The sequence below is a fragment of the Neodiprion pinetum genome, chromosome 5 (assembly GCF_021155775.2).
Source record: "Neodiprion pinetum isolate iyNeoPine1 chromosome 5, iyNeoPine1.2, whole genome shotgun sequence".
Taxonomy (NCBI): Eukaryota; Metazoa; Arthropoda; class Insecta; order Hymenoptera; family Diprionidae; genus Neodiprion; species Neodiprion pinetum.
In genome coordinates this window covers 25459716-25477667 of record NC_060236.1, presented here as the reverse complement: position 1 = coordinate 25477667, position 17952 = coordinate 25459716, and the positions used below count along the sequence as shown (strand labels likewise).

Below are 17952 nucleotides of genomic sequence, written 5' to 3'. Positions count from 1 at the left end.
AAAGCGCAAATTTAATGGTGTGGGCGTGATTTGAAACAAGCTCAAAATTCATACATAGATCACAAAATTTATACCACAGGTATAATAGTTAGATGTATGGTATGAATTATTTTCCATGCGCACAGGCGATTAATTTTGAAAACTGAATTATTGTTGTATAAACAGGCGCATAGCGACATGGACGATTTATGAAATGTACTCTCTACTGATTAAGGGTGGCCATTATGTTGCGAATATATATCGCAGTCGTTGATTGTGATGCTGTAATAATTTTTTTGAAAAAAAAAAAAAGCTACAAATTTCCATACTGCGATAATAACACCGATTGAAAAACCGGCAACGCGTTAACTCCGGCATGATAACTCTGATAATTTGCGGATCAAATGAACTATAACTGAAAAAACGGCACGAGAGAATCGATGTAACTATGTCAGGGGTATCGTAAATTTTCATTACGGTTATTCCAATTCGTTTATAATATACGTTACGTACGTGTACGTACTTTCTACTCGTTTTTTGATTCCCGTGACACGGAAACGGTGAATAAAATTGACGAGAATCAGAGTCGGTGTTTCTGTCGCGATATATGAAAACAACAACAACAACGACGATAATTACACCGGGGAGGGGGGATGAAGATCGAAGCCAGGGGATTTGTCCCATGGAGACACAAGGCTCGTTCCGTCATCGTGCTGCAATAATACGGGGTCGCTGCGGTTTGAAACAAGGGGAAATAACGCGATTCGAGATAGCGGGTGAAAGCACGCGTGTACAGCGAGGGGTGGAAGGGTGGGAGGGAGCAACTCACGACCTTTTTCGACCCTGTTTCAAAACCCGGCCGCATAAACTGGTATATTGTACATACTCCCATGACCCATCCGTTAATTATTATTTTGACGCAACGACACAAAACGCGTTGTTATCAACGTACCGCAGTGCGTTGTACGAGTAAATGCATATACGCGGGAAAAGCGAATAGCCGTTATTCGATTTGCGAATATGTATACGTGCGCAACGTTTCTCCCTGTTCGAATTGATCAAGGGTTGCTTTGGCGTCTGTATAGCCGTGGCGGTGGATAAACTTTTAAAAAATGAGAAAAATCTCACCGGAATTTAAGCGTAGCGTATTTTCTTTTTTTCCTTTCTTTCCACCCTTTGCCCCCCCCCCTCCCCCCCTCTCTCACTCTTTGCGTCTGTATGTTTTTTCCCCTCTCCGCCGTCGAGATAGAAAAAAGGCGAAAACTGTTTCGCACTGAAGGCTGGAATTGGCATCTCCGACTCGTAAGCCCTCCGGGGATTTGGAGTAGGTATAGCTCGCGTGGTACAAAGTGGAGTCGTCGCCATCGTTCGTCGCTATCTATACAAGAGGGAAAAGCAAGTCTTCTCCTCTTTGCCGTAACAACGTTTCCAGCGAATAGGGATCAACGTTTTTTTTAAACCTGATTTTCCGAATTACAGTGACGATTTTGCAAAGGCGATTCGTAACGAAATGAGCTCTCCGATATCCAGTCAGGGTTTTACCGATAACGCCGTATCACTTCAATTATCAACGGCATTTCACCGATTGCGGTATTCGCTATACGAGACGGATTTTTTTTTTTTTCTTCAAACATTGCAACGCGTGTCATCGGCTTTTGATCCAATTATCAGAGAGCGCGGTACACCTTCGGTGCATAACGCGGAGGCGGTTGGTTTAATAATAGGAACAAACTTGGGGACGAATGATATTCAGAACCTGAAAATCTAAATTTTTCCAAGGAAAATAGAATAAGTTTGATCGAATGTAACAGCATCCTTGTCATGTTACAGGTAAAAATAAGTCGGAGTAAATTCGAATAACAGGTTCGATCAAGCTAAGATTGTATCAGTTAATAATTTATCCGGTTCATCGTCAAGTTTATTACAGCACAGGATTGCAGGATACGTTTTAAACGTGATAGGATAATGAAGAATTGAAAAACAAGTATGCGCCGCTGATCAGAGGAGATGAGAAAAAATCACAGCACGAACAGGCTGTAAAAAATTTTTTAACACTCAAATTTAATACGTTTCAACGAATACCGTTAATATTATTACCTCAAAATTGTTCTTTCATCATTTTTCAACGATAACTATTGATATTTGTATCTTTATCGACAACGCCGTTTTACTAACTTAAAACTTTTACTCTCATCTTCGGTGGTAATTTTTTCTTTCGCATTACAAAACCGGAGAGATGGAAAAAAAAAACAAAATTAACCGTGTAATATCTTCGCGGCGATGTAACGATTACATTACGCGGATATTTTGACGCACGTGGATACCTGTCACGAATCTCTCGAGGGTTTTTTCGTTGGGGGGGTGAAATTTTCTGCAGACGTATATATGCACGTGAGTATGATTCACGATGAAATATATTACAATCTCGTTCTGAACAATAGATTTTGGTAACAGAGAGTGTTGGACCGGGTTCAGCGACGCGGGAAGTTGGACGAGAGATGAGAGAGAGAGAGAGATAGAAAGAGAGAGAGAGAGAGAGAGAGAGAGAGAGAAGAGGGATCGTTTAAAGCCTTGACGGTTTTAAAAAGCTTAAAATTTATCGCCATAACGCCACGCTGAACGCCGTATAATAAATTGCAATGAAACTTAGGTACAGCTTTACCGAGTTCCTTCTTTTATCACGTCCGTCTTTTGTTGATGTTGGTGTTTGTGTTGCGCACCCGAAATCGCGGTACAGGGGCAGAAGGGATTCGGAGGAAGAACGCGAAAGGCACGAAGAAGAGGAAAACGGAACGGGGATGAAACAAACTGAGAAGAGCAGGGAATGAGGAAGACCAAAGAGATAAAGTGACGTGTGAGAAGTACTGACGGCAAAAAGGGAAGAGAGGAAATGAAACAAAAATAAAACATTTAGACAGGAAAATCCCAACGGGTCACGCCTTATCCACGTTCGCTGTAACACGCCTATTATTTATTTATGTATCAAACGTATACATATTATACGGTGCTCAAGATGTGGCATTATTCAAACGCTGGAGGTGTTTCTGTCTTTTTTTATTCGCGTCTCACTGATTTCGCAAGGCTGTATATAATTGTTGAGAAATTGAATGAAAGAATTATACGGGAAATTGTATCGCGAATGGAAATTTAACAAAGATTTTAAACTTTGCAGTGAGTCTTTTTGTCGATTACTTAAAAGGCTTGTTTTTTTTTTTTTTAATTTTTTTTTATTTTTCCTCACTTCAGCGTTTCGAAACGAAAATTGTCTAGAATATACTAGAATTAAATTAAGAAGTTTTACAATTTGGTAGAACTGACGGTTTATATCCGTTACGATCGAAACGCAATTTTCTCCCTCAAAAGTTTCGTTACATATGACGCGTGTGTTCCATACAATGCACATAATACATGCATATCTATATATTCTGTACAATATTTTTTTTCAACTCCGTACCTTTGGATAAACGTTGAAAAAAATTAAATTCTGTTTTTCTGTGGTATTGATCTTTTTCATATATAGGTATATTTCGCTGTCGCCTGTTTTTTGTATTAAGAAGGGTCGTCGGATGGTTACGGGTGTATATTTTCGAAGTCGCGTAACATTTCCCGGCACAATATTCACGGTACTTTTACCTCGACCACGGTTTGCAAATATACATTTACGAACACGGTATTGAGCATAGGATACAAATACTATGACCCGTCCACTGTAAAATGCACAAAATATGTCTTATCCTTACGGCTAACTTGTTTTCGGTCCGAAACAAAATGCGACTTCGATTCTCTACGAATTACGTGACAATGACTCGCGATGCAGCCGAGATGCGAAAATGCAATGCATTGTCACGTAATTCGTAGAGAATCGACGTCGCATTTTGTTTCGGACTTAAAACAAGTTAGCCGTAAGATTGAGGCATTCGTTCATATCACCGTACACACACGGAAATTGATTCTGCCACGGTTAATTTTTTTCCCCAGAAAGTTACGTTGGCAATGAATTGCAATTGGAAAATTTCAGCCGGTAATTGCACCGTTCCGACGGAAAACGGTTAACCAATTACCCTATGTGTACGCACACACAACACCGAGGGCAGATAGTTCTCTTACCGACGTAGGTGAAAATACTACAGCGTAAAACGGAAAGAACTGGAAAGTTCCTAGCGGATTTCGCACGACATTTTCAAACTCTCCTCAATGCTGTCGCATGTACAGAGCGGGTTTTAAGTATCTTCCTCCGCACGTACCGGCATGTGTACAATGCAAAGCATGATCGTACACCAAATGTAGATATACATACCTATATACATATATATATATATATACATATATGTATACACACACATATTATAATAATCGCGTAGCGATTCTCCGACCATTAAATCGGATTTCTGCCTTCACCCTCAAAGCTCCGCGGAATCAAGAATAAGGTTAGAGCAAAGGAGACGAGGAGGCGAAAAAAAAAGAACACAAGAAAAGTAAGTGAATAAAAAAAAAAAAAAAAAAACAAGGACAAAATGAAGAAGAGAAAAAAATGCCTCTCAGCCGATTCGTCTTTTTCTTCGGAAGCCCGCGTGAGCTGCTCGGAGTTGGAAGGAGGCTGAGCTTTTGCTCGCCACGAAGTAGATTAAGTAGGTATAGACGGTTACGTACACGACCGTTTATACCGTTTAACGCGCACGTGTATATAAATATATACGTATATATATACATGTATGTATCATATATATATATATATATATATATATATATATATATATATATATATATATATATATATATATATATATGCGTATATATAATACATGATCCTTAATCCAGAATCCTCTTATCGCTTCGTTCATTCGGTTTTTATCCGTTTATCCCAACGTATCGATGTCTCGCTGTATATCTCAATTCAATTCACTTTTCGCGTCAACGTCTTGTACGCAGGTTGAATTACGTTAGACCGTTCGAGATTTAAACAATACATGTATATATGTACGTATTGTAACGAAGGGTACCTTATTCACCTCTGTATATTTAAACAAGGGAATCTTAGCCCTTCGAGATAAAATCATGTTGCGAATAGATGAGTTACTTGGTTGGTTGGCTGCGCCAATCATTATTATTGTAAAAACAGACCTTCTCCGGATGTTTACTTGACGGCACGAATTTTCTTAAATACACGATTTCACCCTGTATTTTCCGCGTTTCGCTACATTTGCTTTATTATCATGGTTTTCTTTTTTTTTTTTTTTCCCTGATGGAACAATTTTTAAACGTTTCCGAACTGAAAATCATCCTCAAGTATGGAATTTTCGGCTCAGGTCTTGATAAAGTGTAAATAAATTATACTCGTTTCAGTTTATTCCCCGAATTTTGCGAAAAAGCGATTTTTTGGTACGACAGACGCTAATGTTCAGACAACATTGTTTCGGCAGGAGAAAGGAACATAATATTTCCTATATTCAAAACTGTCCGATAGTAGAGACGTTAGATAGGTGTACACGTATTGATTCTTCGAGTAGAAACCGAATCAACTCGGAGCGACGAAAAGGCTCGGCTTTTTTGCGGGCCATTATATATCAGCGGTGATTCTTCAATTCGGAAACATATAAAAACGTTTCGGGATTTGGGAGCAAGCGGGTTTCAGAAGTCGGCTTGAATTTTGCAGATGGTAAATTTCGGAAAAATTCACGAGAAAAACGGTGGGCGTAAATTGATGCGAAAAAGTTGCCTCCCGTATTCCGAGAAGTCTCATCGCGGATCGTTGAGGTCATAAATTTTTCAAAAGCCTAAGTGGCCGCCATTTTGTTACTAGAAATCGGGTGAAAGCTCGCAGGTTTTCATCGAATGCATGTATGTACCTTTTTTTTGTTTCTCAACTCGCTGGAAAAATTTCATTCCGATTATCCGAATCATTTTTCACATCCCGATATATTGTTCATCGCTTTTGTACAGCGGAAGATGATTTCTTTAAATCTGTGGGAAAAATATTACTTCATTGATTTCTTTGGCAATATCGAATGAAAGTATTTCACAATACTAAACTCGAACTGTTTTCTCTAATTAAAAATTTATTGTTCTTTCATCAGGCAGGGCGAATAAAAATAAAAATGATAATCGTCGAATCAGATAATTACGGTTCAATGAATATTTTTCTTACAATTAATGTGCGTTATAATTATAAAGAATGTAACGTATCGTTATACGTATATAACATTTCCATTGCGTTTCATATATTTTTCGGTATAATATACGGGATGAGTGAGGTCATGTGAACCGGGAAAAATTGAATAATTATAAGCCCGTTCAAATAATTGATACGGGTGCGCGAATTTCAATTTCGGATCATTGTTCATCGACGTATAACAGCAATAATCAGGAAGACAATAATAATGATAAACGACAGAGGGAGAAAATCCAGGTCGACAGAACAAAACCGCGATAGCGGTTCTCGGCTCGATCTGCAGGGAAATCAATCAACGACCATTACAAAAAGTGATTTAACGCACCAAATGAATTATACGTATAATATTGGCCTCTAAACAACGCGGAGCGATCGCATACACCGGACCAGCGATTATTAATTTCATGTCGAGAATTCATTTCATACGTTGCGATGCTTCTTTCTTTCTTTATCTTTTTTTTTTTACCCCTTAAGCTCGTACAATACATGCATTTACGTTGCCGTACGATTTTAAGAGTACAATTACAATGGTCCAAGGTTGAAAGAGTTTCAAAAGCAGTTCAACCCTGCATAAAATTGCTCTCTATTTTTTAGTTTTTATTCATTTGAAGTTTCAACGTTCATTTCAATTAATATATCCGCATCAAGCACTCGGTATTCCTTTATATCTGCTTTTAATTCCAACCGTTCTTTCCAATATACAATTTTCAAATTTACGCGCTTTGAAATTGAAGGTATCGCAGCTTACTTTTCGCGGTATTCTGTACATATATAAGCATGATATACGTAGCCACATATAATATTTCATGCAGACGCAGAAAAAACCCGCGAATAGAACCTTCGGTACGTCAATCTCGAGGATTGATGATGAAGACATTGTGCAAAAAGAGGCAATCGGTAAAATTTGCGAAATATTCCTCTGGCAATAACGTTCAGTTATAGTCATGCTGTAATTTCAAATAACTACCTAAACGGGTAAGAAAAAAAAAAAATGAAACAACCCCGTCGGACTTATGCAATAAGAATACGATGCCTAAATAGGTGCCGTTTTCATACAGTACAGCTACTGAAAAAAAGGATATAAAATTGGTGCGAGTAAGATTAGATAAAAAAAAAAAAAAAAAAACACAATTCTCGTTTCAACTTTTCATTCAAATTCATTCTCTTCTCTTCTTATTTAAATTTGGTTTCGCAAAAAAGATTTGCAAAAAAAAAAAAGACACGTTTTGTTAATTCGAATCAAATACGTGGTTTCACTTGGTAGATGACAAAAAAAAAAAAAAATTGTTATTTCAATTACTTTTTCGTTGAATAAAATGACACTATTTTTTTTAATAAGAAATTAAAACAACATTTTCATCGCCATATCCGACAAACTCGACGAAACACTTTCGCCGTGAGTGTAGAATAAGTTTGTCCAATTAACGAAATTTCGGTCAATGAATGCTACTTGTAACCTATAATAATAATTACAGTGTGCAGCAGCAGCAGCAGCAGCAGGTTGCGCATAAAATCATTCTGCGAAACGAAACTCTCGACGTTCACGCGGCATCACTGCTGTATAATGCATGTAGCCGCACATACCTACGCCTTCCAAAGTAGGGTACTTAACTAATGCTGAGGGTTGCCTGCGGATGAAGGTACGCATAGGTTAACCAGTCGGTAATTAACAACTGCTTTGAAAAGTTACAAACACGTACTTGCATCGACTTACGTGCAGGATGAGGAGGCGAAAGTAGGGGGAGATAAAAAAAAAAAAAAAAAAAGAACCATCCTTCTCTCCCGAAAAAAGTGGCTTCTCTCAACCCGACGGACTTTATACCCCAGTGCAATACCTAGTCCCTGAACACATCCGAGAAAAGTGAGGACACGGCGATCAAGTGCACCACTAACGAGATCCATTATACCCGGTACGTCACGACTGCGTCATAAACTCCACACACAAAGACATACCGGATGCAGTCCCATTTTCATTCACGATATGCAATTCTTTTCTCTTAATTACTTCGCTTATATTATCGACAGGTGTAATGTTAAAACATAACGGTGAAAAAAACCGTGTCTTCAAAATTTGATGAAAACGTTACGAACACGATATTTACACTCTCCCTGCTTTACGAACACCTGTCGAAGGTTTTCGGAGTCGTCTCAAGGATGCAAAAGACACCCGGTACGAGTCTTCCATCACGGTTTCATTTGTATCCATGCTCGGTATAACACGAAGGCCACATCCGGTGCATCAATGGCCTCAGAGCTGGTAAGTTCGTTGAGAAGTGTCGAGGAGTACGAAGCCGCGTTAGTACGTCGGCATAACCGGTCACGCAACTTTTTACTCTGATGCTTCTCTGTAATGTGCTCTGTACATGTATGTACCTACGAATAGGATGCCTACATCCGTATACGCGTTAATAAATATATACATATGTATATGTATAAAATATATAGTAGTCACGTACGGGTCTGTACGATTTCTTTGATAGTAATTTATAATTATAGGATTATAATTATACCTCGAATAAATTATAAATGAATAATGCGCGGGGAGTCGAGGCGTGGAAACGCTGGTGTTGTGTAAATGGGTATTGTAGGATCGGCAGGTAAGTCTCGACCGGTGTACCGTAGAGACACACACGTTGAAGATTTAGTTGAAAAATTATCGGAGTAACGTGTATTTACTTATATTTCACCCCAACCTCCGGCTCCTGTTTTGCGTCCCCGAATGCTTTGAGTATAGGTGCAACGGACATCATGGGTAGATACATGTGTAGTTCATTATACGAATCAACAAGCCAAGCAGAGTTGAATGTAGATTGGTACGTTACGCGGCTTTACTTCTCTTATTCATTGACCGTTCGATTTTTATTTTTACTTTCTTTCACCTGTGTATACGTAAGAGAATACCATGAATTGAAAAATATTTCAACGATAGAAGTACGATAAGTAAAATAAACAATGTGCAAGCGAATTGACTGAAATCGAATTTTGTATTTACGTTGAAAATTCAGTTTACCGTTTTTATTTCCTCTATTCCTAATTTTTCCCCCCTCGGTTGTTTCATTTTTATTGTTTGTTTCGGTGTTGAAAAATATTTCACCATTTTTTCCACTTCCTTTTTTTTCTTCCCTCCGCCTTTATTCTTCAAACATTTTTGCACGGGAATCGAGTTTGCTATAGAATATGAAGTATCGATGATAAATAATGCATCGAGATATCAACAGCAGCGGTGGAATCGATGAGTTATACAGGTATATCTGATGCACAGAGTATATACATATTTCTGGTTCATTTAACAAACGCCGCGGGAAATTTTTTCCAATCTTTAGTTAACAACGATCATTTTTCATTTTAACCTGTAATTTTTTTTCATTACTCACCTCGTTGACAGTTGTTTACATTTCATTAATTGCGATACGTACGTACATACAGATACGAATTTTCAATATGCCTCGATAAAAGTTAAGAACACAACAGCTCCAGCTTTCCCACGTGTTTTTTAATTGGCAAATAAAATTTCTTCCGCTTAAATGATCGTTGCTTTGAAAATTTGTAATATCGATCGTCAAATCCGTCGACATTGTATCGTATCGAATGTATAGATACAGTAAATTAGTAACGTTGATTTCGATCAAAGATCCTAAATCTGATCACGGTGTGTGTATATATACATATATTGCACCCTGCACCTTTTACTTTTCCGCTTCAACCCGCTTCGGGTGAGTTCCCCCCCCCCCCCCCATTCTTTTTACCAATTGTATTATTATTCAATCGACGCCGTTCTCTTTCTAATTTCCTTTCTTTTTTTTTCCAGCTTTATTTTTCATCTTCCAACAGAGCTGCTCTCGAATCGTAAAGATCCAACGAAAGCGATAAACCCCGAGAACACGAGGTACATCAGGCATCGGCATGAACGGTGGTGTGTAAATCTACTTCCGCAGGTAGAAACACAGGCGCATGCCCGTGGATAAATGTGTAACGAAGGTGAATACCTGGATTTACGGTTGTTAATGCTCGCGTAGTGGCGGCAGGTCTTGTTGCTTTCAGGTCCATCGCATCGCCTCTTCTCGGTCGTTCGATAAGTTGCGGGACTAGTTTCTCTTCATTCATCTCGCAGGCTGCACATGCCTCGGATACCATTCTAGGTATTAACCGCGTATACCATGGTTCAAGGCACTCGTGATTTTTTTCGACCGTTATGGCCGCCGTACTTTTTTCCCCTCTTATTTTCTACACAGTTTTTTAAAACTCTTTTCATCAACGACCGCAGGCGTGTCGCCGCGGACACGCGAGTCTCGATTTCACCGTGATTCATTTGAGGAATAAAAAGATCTTGATTTAAGGTTAGTTTGGATTACCCGCGGATAGGTTGTTACGTTCGTACCAACGTAAAGACGCGCGATTATGAAACCGTAATGGGTTTGGGAGTCTCGGCGTAGTAACTCTTGTTTTTAAGATCAGGAAATACGTGACGCGGTTGCGCAACTGCCCCGAGTGTACGTATATACGTGTCTACACATATGCGTCTTTCGTGTTTCATTTCATTCATCAATTTTAGTAGTGTTTTTTTTTTTTTTTTCCTTCCATTAAGTTGGTAATGCCGTGTCACGTGACGAGACATCTAGCTACGACGAACGTGGTATTGAAACGAAATTATCATAGGTACGTATGTTCTCGCTAATCGAATAGCTAATTGAGAACAATCAAAACGACGTTGGGTTCACTTGTATTACGATGGAAATTTTTATTAAAACGATACATTTCTCAGAGTCAAATTTTTTCACCACGGGCATGAAACTGCTAGAGGAATCAGGGGTTGAAATTCTCTGAATCAGATTTGATTATACTCGTTTATAATTCCACCGCAACTGTTGTTTTGTGAAATAGGTATTATACGCTTGTAGCAGACACTTAATTGATTGTGAATCGAGGGAAAAATATTTTCCTTCCTTACACCCGGTGCCGGCATACCTCTCATATTTCCGTAATTGAAAACCAGTTATATCTACTTTACTATCCATACATACGATTCGGATAAAAACAAAACTTGATCTGTGACCAGCTTCAACTATTCATTTGTTGTCCAGGAAGTTATTTTCATTTCTAGTTACTTGACTACTGCGATTGAATTTAAACTGAATTCTGAAAAAGCGGTTCAAACTGTTTTCGCGATCTACCTTCTACCATTGTCTACCTGGAGTAGCAATATTTTCACAAAAAGTCTGGTACACACGTCATTCGGTCCCAAGAGTAGCGAAAAATATCAAGATAATCAAAGTCGGACACAGCATCTACATGTTAATTCAAGTTAGATAATAGACGGAGGAAGATGTCAAGTAATAATACGTGTATCTATTATCTCTGAAGATGAAATAGCATTCTGTACATGTCACGGTAGCAACTGTAAAAAGCTTGAATTTTCTCTCTGTTTCTTCTCTTCACACTTCCCTCTTTGTTCATCAAGAACAAGTTATTCATGGATTACGAAAGCACTCGTCTATATCGGAAGTTTTCCGTGAAACTCGTCGCTCGGCGCTAGAAAATAGTAAATCGAAGCTAAATATCCAGTCTTCATGCTGAATGCTCACTTCTATACTGTCATTTCTACATTGACAATTGTCAGATCTTTTTAGAAATGACAATTCAGCCTTAGACAAGTAACTTCGGTTGCGTATCCGCTGGCGGTGAACGGTTAGTTTCACGGAAAACTCCGGTTACACGTGCAGTCGTGACGAAATCGCTGGGTCAAGACGAAGCTCACAGGGGTATTTAACTACCCCGGGAACAAATTGTACGCCAAAGGGAGTAATCTATCATCCCGAACGCGCGTAGGGCAGGCAGGCAGGCAGAGCCGTAAGTAGTTAGCCGGCAATGCAGAGTCCGCTCAGCACCACTTCCCCACACAACCTTGTTAACTTAGGAGTGAAACGGCGTGACAATGTCATCGTGATAACGCCAGGCGCCCGGCTGCAGTCGAGTTGTGATCGCTGTACACGGCCATTATGCCCGTTATTAGGCAGGGCGCGTGTGTGCATCATGCGACACGTATTTTACGCAGGCGCACACGCGCAACCCGGCAAACGACGGTCGGCCGGCGTAATATGCGGCGCTATCGCTGTAAGTCGCGGGGCTAAATTCAGTCATTAGTCTATTGTCACGGAGGCGGGCGGCGGGGAGAAGAGGAAGAAGGAGGAGAAGGAAGGCGGAGGTGGCGACGCGCCGCGGTTGTCGCCCGAAAGTTTCGCGATGAGGAGGGGGAAGGAAAGTTTGACGAATAGCCGTGGCTTCTTGGTCGTGCACGGCGACGCGGTTATACGTTATAACTTGTAACTCGCAATAAACGCCCCCCTTGCTTCGGCCCTTCCCTCTATATATCAACGCCAAGTTTCGGGAGGACTGGCTCAGGAATCAAGTTCTTGACTGGCTCCTGTCCCTCGCTTAAATCGTCCCACTTAACTACCCCATGAATTATACCACCGTATTAACCACCGCTCCACTTCCCAGAGTTTCTTGATCAAGCTTCACTTCTACCCGTGGTATTTACATACATACATAGGGTGCGCGAATGCGCTTACATCAGGCTTTCAAAGTAAAACCCATAAAAGCCCCAACTTTACGGCTAACTTGTTTTTGGTCCGAAACAAACTGCGAGTTCAACTCTATGCGAAATATGTGACAATGACTGGCGATGCACCTGATGTGAGAAAATGGGACGCATTGTCACATGATTCGTATGTACATTCGAAACAAGTTAGCCAGACGGTTAAGGCATTTATACAGTTTACTGTACTACTCAGATCCTTGTTAATATTCTTTGCTCGTATCTTCAATTTTCTTCTTTTCTTCATCGAAGCTCAGGTCAGCTATTTTCCATTATGTGCGAGACATCTGTGGTATGCTACTTCGTCGTTCGCGCCACATCAGAAGCCTTTCTGCAATACGTCACGTAGCCAATGCTCGTTGGCGTTCCTGAACTCGAAATATTTTTCTTACCTGAACTGCACTGTAATCTTCATGGTGTATCTTGCCTCTCTGATTGGTTAGAAATCTTTGACATCATTTAAGAAGCGCGCGCGTTTTCGAACTATGGGGTAATTTATGGATCAAATTGAATTTCGTTTTGAGGTTTTCTCTAGAAGACCGAAATTAATTGATCGTGAAATTATCTCGTTCGATGGAATTACTACATGTGAGAGAGAGTGAGAGAGAGAAAACACGGACTTATTGAGAGACAAAGGAAGGAATGAGTTCATTGAAACTAAAGTTAGAGTGGTCTGGTGGATAATTGGGATTGTTCAGCAAAATGTTATATATTCGAATGAAATTTAGAGAGGTGCTCGACGCTTTTCCGATTACATCCATTCAGCAGAATCAACAGATCCTTTTTCATCGTAAGTAGAAGTTGAATTTCGAGAACACCTATCGAACGTACGTTATAATACATTTACTTTTTATCATACGCCTACCTAACAATGTAAGTTCGTTTCGCATACTATACCTAGGTATATAGATATATACGTTTCAATTCGCGATTGGATAAAATATCTCTCGAGTGGTTGCGAACACGAATGATTATCTCTTCATTGGATAAAATGGAGGGAAGAATTATTACCTATCTCTTCATTGAGTTTAAAAGTTCTTCAGCGACAATGGTCGGCTTGGTGTAATTAAATCATCTCCCGTATTTTTCCCCCTCCGTATATTTTTTTTTCTTCTTCTCTCTTTTCGTCCCTTCTTTTCATCGTCAAGGTACCGTGAGGATATCTGACGTGCCGTTATAAACGTATCGCTAATTGCCAATTCTGAATAGAATCCACTCCTTCGTACGGCAGCAAGTGATTAATCAATGGAATCAATCATGATACGATCAGATTTCTTTCGTTTTCAGGCTCGCTTTGAAAGAGGAGGTGAAAAAAGTGCGTCTAAGCTTCATTACAAGGTTTATAAAAATTCTTCAATCATCCCGATACCTCCTCGATGAAACCATTAACGCATCGAAAATACCAGAAAAATGAGTAACAGCAGTGGTATTAAACCTTGACGATATCTTTGCACGCTTTAATCGCGTAGTTGTAACAACGCAAACCACGAGAAACAAGAAGACGGAAAATCCTCAGCGTAACGATATAAAGGAAGAGTGAAGCGTGAGCGTGTAAAAGGTTTGTGTAACAATGTTTACACGCTATTGCGCATATTACATGTGTATATATGTATATACATATAAGTATGCTTTGGCACGCACAATGTAGTAGTGAATCTACGGTCTGAACATAAAGAGGCGGTAGAAGATGCGATGGTGTCGAGATTGCGGTGGACGTGCAGCAATAACTGGGCATGCACGTTGTGGTCAGTTGGCAGCCAAGTGGCATGAAATACGTCGTTACACCACGATACGCCTACCTATGATCGTTAGACACGCCACGCGTAATTACTCTAATCCATTTTTACACTGCGCATACTTTGCAACGATTGAAAGAATCTCTGTACGAATCTTGTCGGGGTTTTTTATTTTTCCTCTCCTTTTTGCATCTTCACCGTTGAAAGCAGCACCACGGTTCGTTCAACAGGATGGTCCCATCCCTACTGCGCTCTTGGAAAATTAAATTTTATCGATTTAAAAAATTTGCATTATCATACCTTGTCGGAGCTTATCGTTTTTTCTCTTTCTTATAATACTTCGCGTGCAGATGGGAAAATTTAATAAAATTCTTCAATTTCTACATTCTCGGTAATGGCCTGAACCACCCATTATACGTAGAGAAAAAAATTCAATTCGTATCACATGACTGTGGAAAAAAACTTAATTGGAATGGGAATCGTACGGTTTATCGATTTTCTTTTCCTTTGTTTGTTTTTTTTTTCGGTTTCTTCACTTTTTATGATACTATAATCACGGGCCGTTGTCTCGCGAATAGTTGTATTTCGGAATATCAAAATTTTTTTCGAACCAGTTAAGCTTCCATCATCGGTTTTTTTGTTTATTTATTTATTTTTTTAATTTTCTGCATTTCATCTAATTCGAGGTTAATCATAGGCAGTTGATCCCAAAAAAAATTTCATACAGTACAATCAGTATTACGAAAACACTGTAAATGTTTGACAAAAATGTAGGACGACTGTTTCGTAATTACATTAAACTTTTAAAAAACTGTAGGTGTAATTGTTATGTAACAAGATCTTTCTCGGTTGCTATTACACGCAATCAGTTTCAAGCTAAATTGACCAACAAACGATCTTCGCAAAATTCATAATTTTCCAACAAAAACTATTATTTTGAAATGTTCGAATAATTTTCATGAAAGGGATGGAGGGCTGAGTCTAAATCGTTAACGGAAGATGCTTCGTGAAAACCGAAGAAGAAATAATTCCAAAAAGCTTGAATTAGTCATAGTTAGCGATAAAATTGTAACGCACGGAATCGCGTCAACAAATTGTACTTTACAAATCAAGAAGAAGCTTAAATTTCTCGAATAATGAATAAAATTTCGCGAAAAATATGAGTTTGAAATTTTCAATTCGCAAGAGAAAAGTAGTGTTCCAAGGTTCATAAACAAACAGTAGTAAATTGCGAGACTCGACCGACTGAAATTAGTGGATATAAAATTTATCCCCCACCCCTCGAATAAGCGGTATAACAAGTCTGGTTCTATCTCTTCTCCGGGTAAAACTTTTGAAATATCCAAATATCAATTTTCTCCACGTCCGAAGATATCTACACGTAATCGCGGTCATACATTAAGCACCGTGCACACATGAATGCACAGCGACGAAAACGAAGAAGATGCTCCAAGCGTGGCACGGGCCGTTTTGAATTTCGATGAAATAAATTACAGCGATCGTATACAAAGTTTTGAAAAGTTAAAGCCCCTCTCGCCGCGACCAGATCGCGGGATGGCGGGGGAGGGGGGAGGGGGGAGGAGGCACCCCCGTTCATCTTCAGGGCGCGACCCTCGTCTGATTGTTTGCTGTGAACGACGGGTACACGCCTTGCGCAAGAGTAACTTTAAACTTATAAGTCAACTTCGCGAGTACCGACGCGCACACACACACACACACGCACAGACGCACGCACACGTACGCGCGTTTGCGTATCCATGTATATAACATTGATACATATGTATGGGAAGAGGGATTTGCATAGAGTTGAAATTAAGGTGGCGGAGGGTGAGAGGGGTGGAAAAAAACTGCGCGGGAGATTCCCGCCGCAGTTGCTGCTGCTTCTGCTGTTTCCATACGGTGTGGCAAAAAGACAGGGATGGGGGGGGGGAGGGCAAAAACGTTATTAGAAACCCGCCAAGGCGAAGGCTTATTAGGAGTTAGAAGTTGGACGACTCCTTCTTTTTCATTCCTCCCTTCCTCCATCTCCTATCCACGACCTGTTTTCATCTATTTTACTCAGTGACACACAAACACACGCGATCCGATACCCAGTGGACGAAAGGAGATCTCCGTTATCTCGTATTATTGATCTCAGACTGCTTATAAGCGCGTAAATGAAGTTTAACAGGTGCTTATATGTTCATATATGTATCTGAATTTGTATATGTATGTATATATACACATATATTATATATATGCACGTGTAACTATTAAACGAAACAGGAAGTCTCACGGTTATTTATATTACGGTATACACAAGCGTTATACACACATATGTTGTGCACACTTACGTGTGAGAGCGCATTTATAATATATAATGTAAATCCGTAAGTAGTAAGACGGGTTGAAATGTGTTATTATTATTATTATCAGGTAATATGACGTGGCGGGACTCCACGTCGTCGACAAATTTTTGTTCTTTACTTTTCTTTCTCTTCATTTAATTAAATCCGAGTGATGAAATATTATTAAACAGCCGTGAATGATTTGGTAGGTAAAGTTTTCTTGCACAACGCACCAATTTTTTTTTTCTACGATTCTGTTCAATTCTCAATTTTGCGTTTATCATACAATTTTTGACTGTAATTTTCATTTGTTTTTTTTTTTTTTTTTTTTTTTGTTTTACTCTCGTGTATCGTACGAACGATACGCATTTTTAAAATTAAGCGCGCGCGCGTTACAATTTAAAAATGGCTCTTTGCCAGGGTGAACAAACGTCAAAAAATGTTGACAGACTTAGCTGGTAGCTGTGCTCAACTATGGAGACTAGAGAACCTCCGTACGCTCGATAACGCCGGTTGTAAAAATTTTTGACGCGTTACACACATCGTGGTGAGGGTCGTGCTAAATTTATGACGGTTGGTCGCCCTGACAAGGATTCTAGCGCATGCGCATTAAGTTCTTCCATCAGACGCCGGACGGAGCGTGCAGTAATTAAGAATTCACTCTAAATAATTGTCCGGTAACCGTGTAACAAATGAAATTCTTTTCCGTATGCAGGTAAATTCGCAAGAGGCCGAGTCCCGATTTTCCAGTTTCCTGCACTTTCAGTCGCGGAGAGTCTCTTTGTTCGTAGTTCGTGGGGCAAATACACGTAGGAGAAGAAGTTGGGAAACTGTAAATGAAAGCAGGAAGGCGCGGGTTATTCGGTCGACGGTGGCGCTGAGCCCTGAGGATCAAGTCGTGCGGGGCCAACAGGAAGATTAACTTCTCAATTCGCGGAGCCGGCGCTCTCACTCATCAGTCAGAGTTGGTTGCTAGATACCAGGCGCCACCATGGGCCACCACATCCCTCGTCCTGCGACGAGACTATATGTATAACTTTGGTTTAACTTGACCCAGAATTTCGTAATAAACACTAGCCAGCTTTCCACTTTAATTTCAATCTATTTTCCCGCCTCACCTCCTTATTTTTGTGCTGTTTGTACTTA

The 17952-nt window shown here is 39.7% G+C and overlaps 1 protein-coding gene across 1 annotated transcript in view; it reads right to left on the bottom strand.

The window, feature by feature from the left end:
* The window catches only part of sns (sticks and stones), a 198093-nt gene that overhangs the window by 56261 nt on the left and 123880 nt on the right, over positions 1 to 17952 (bottom strand).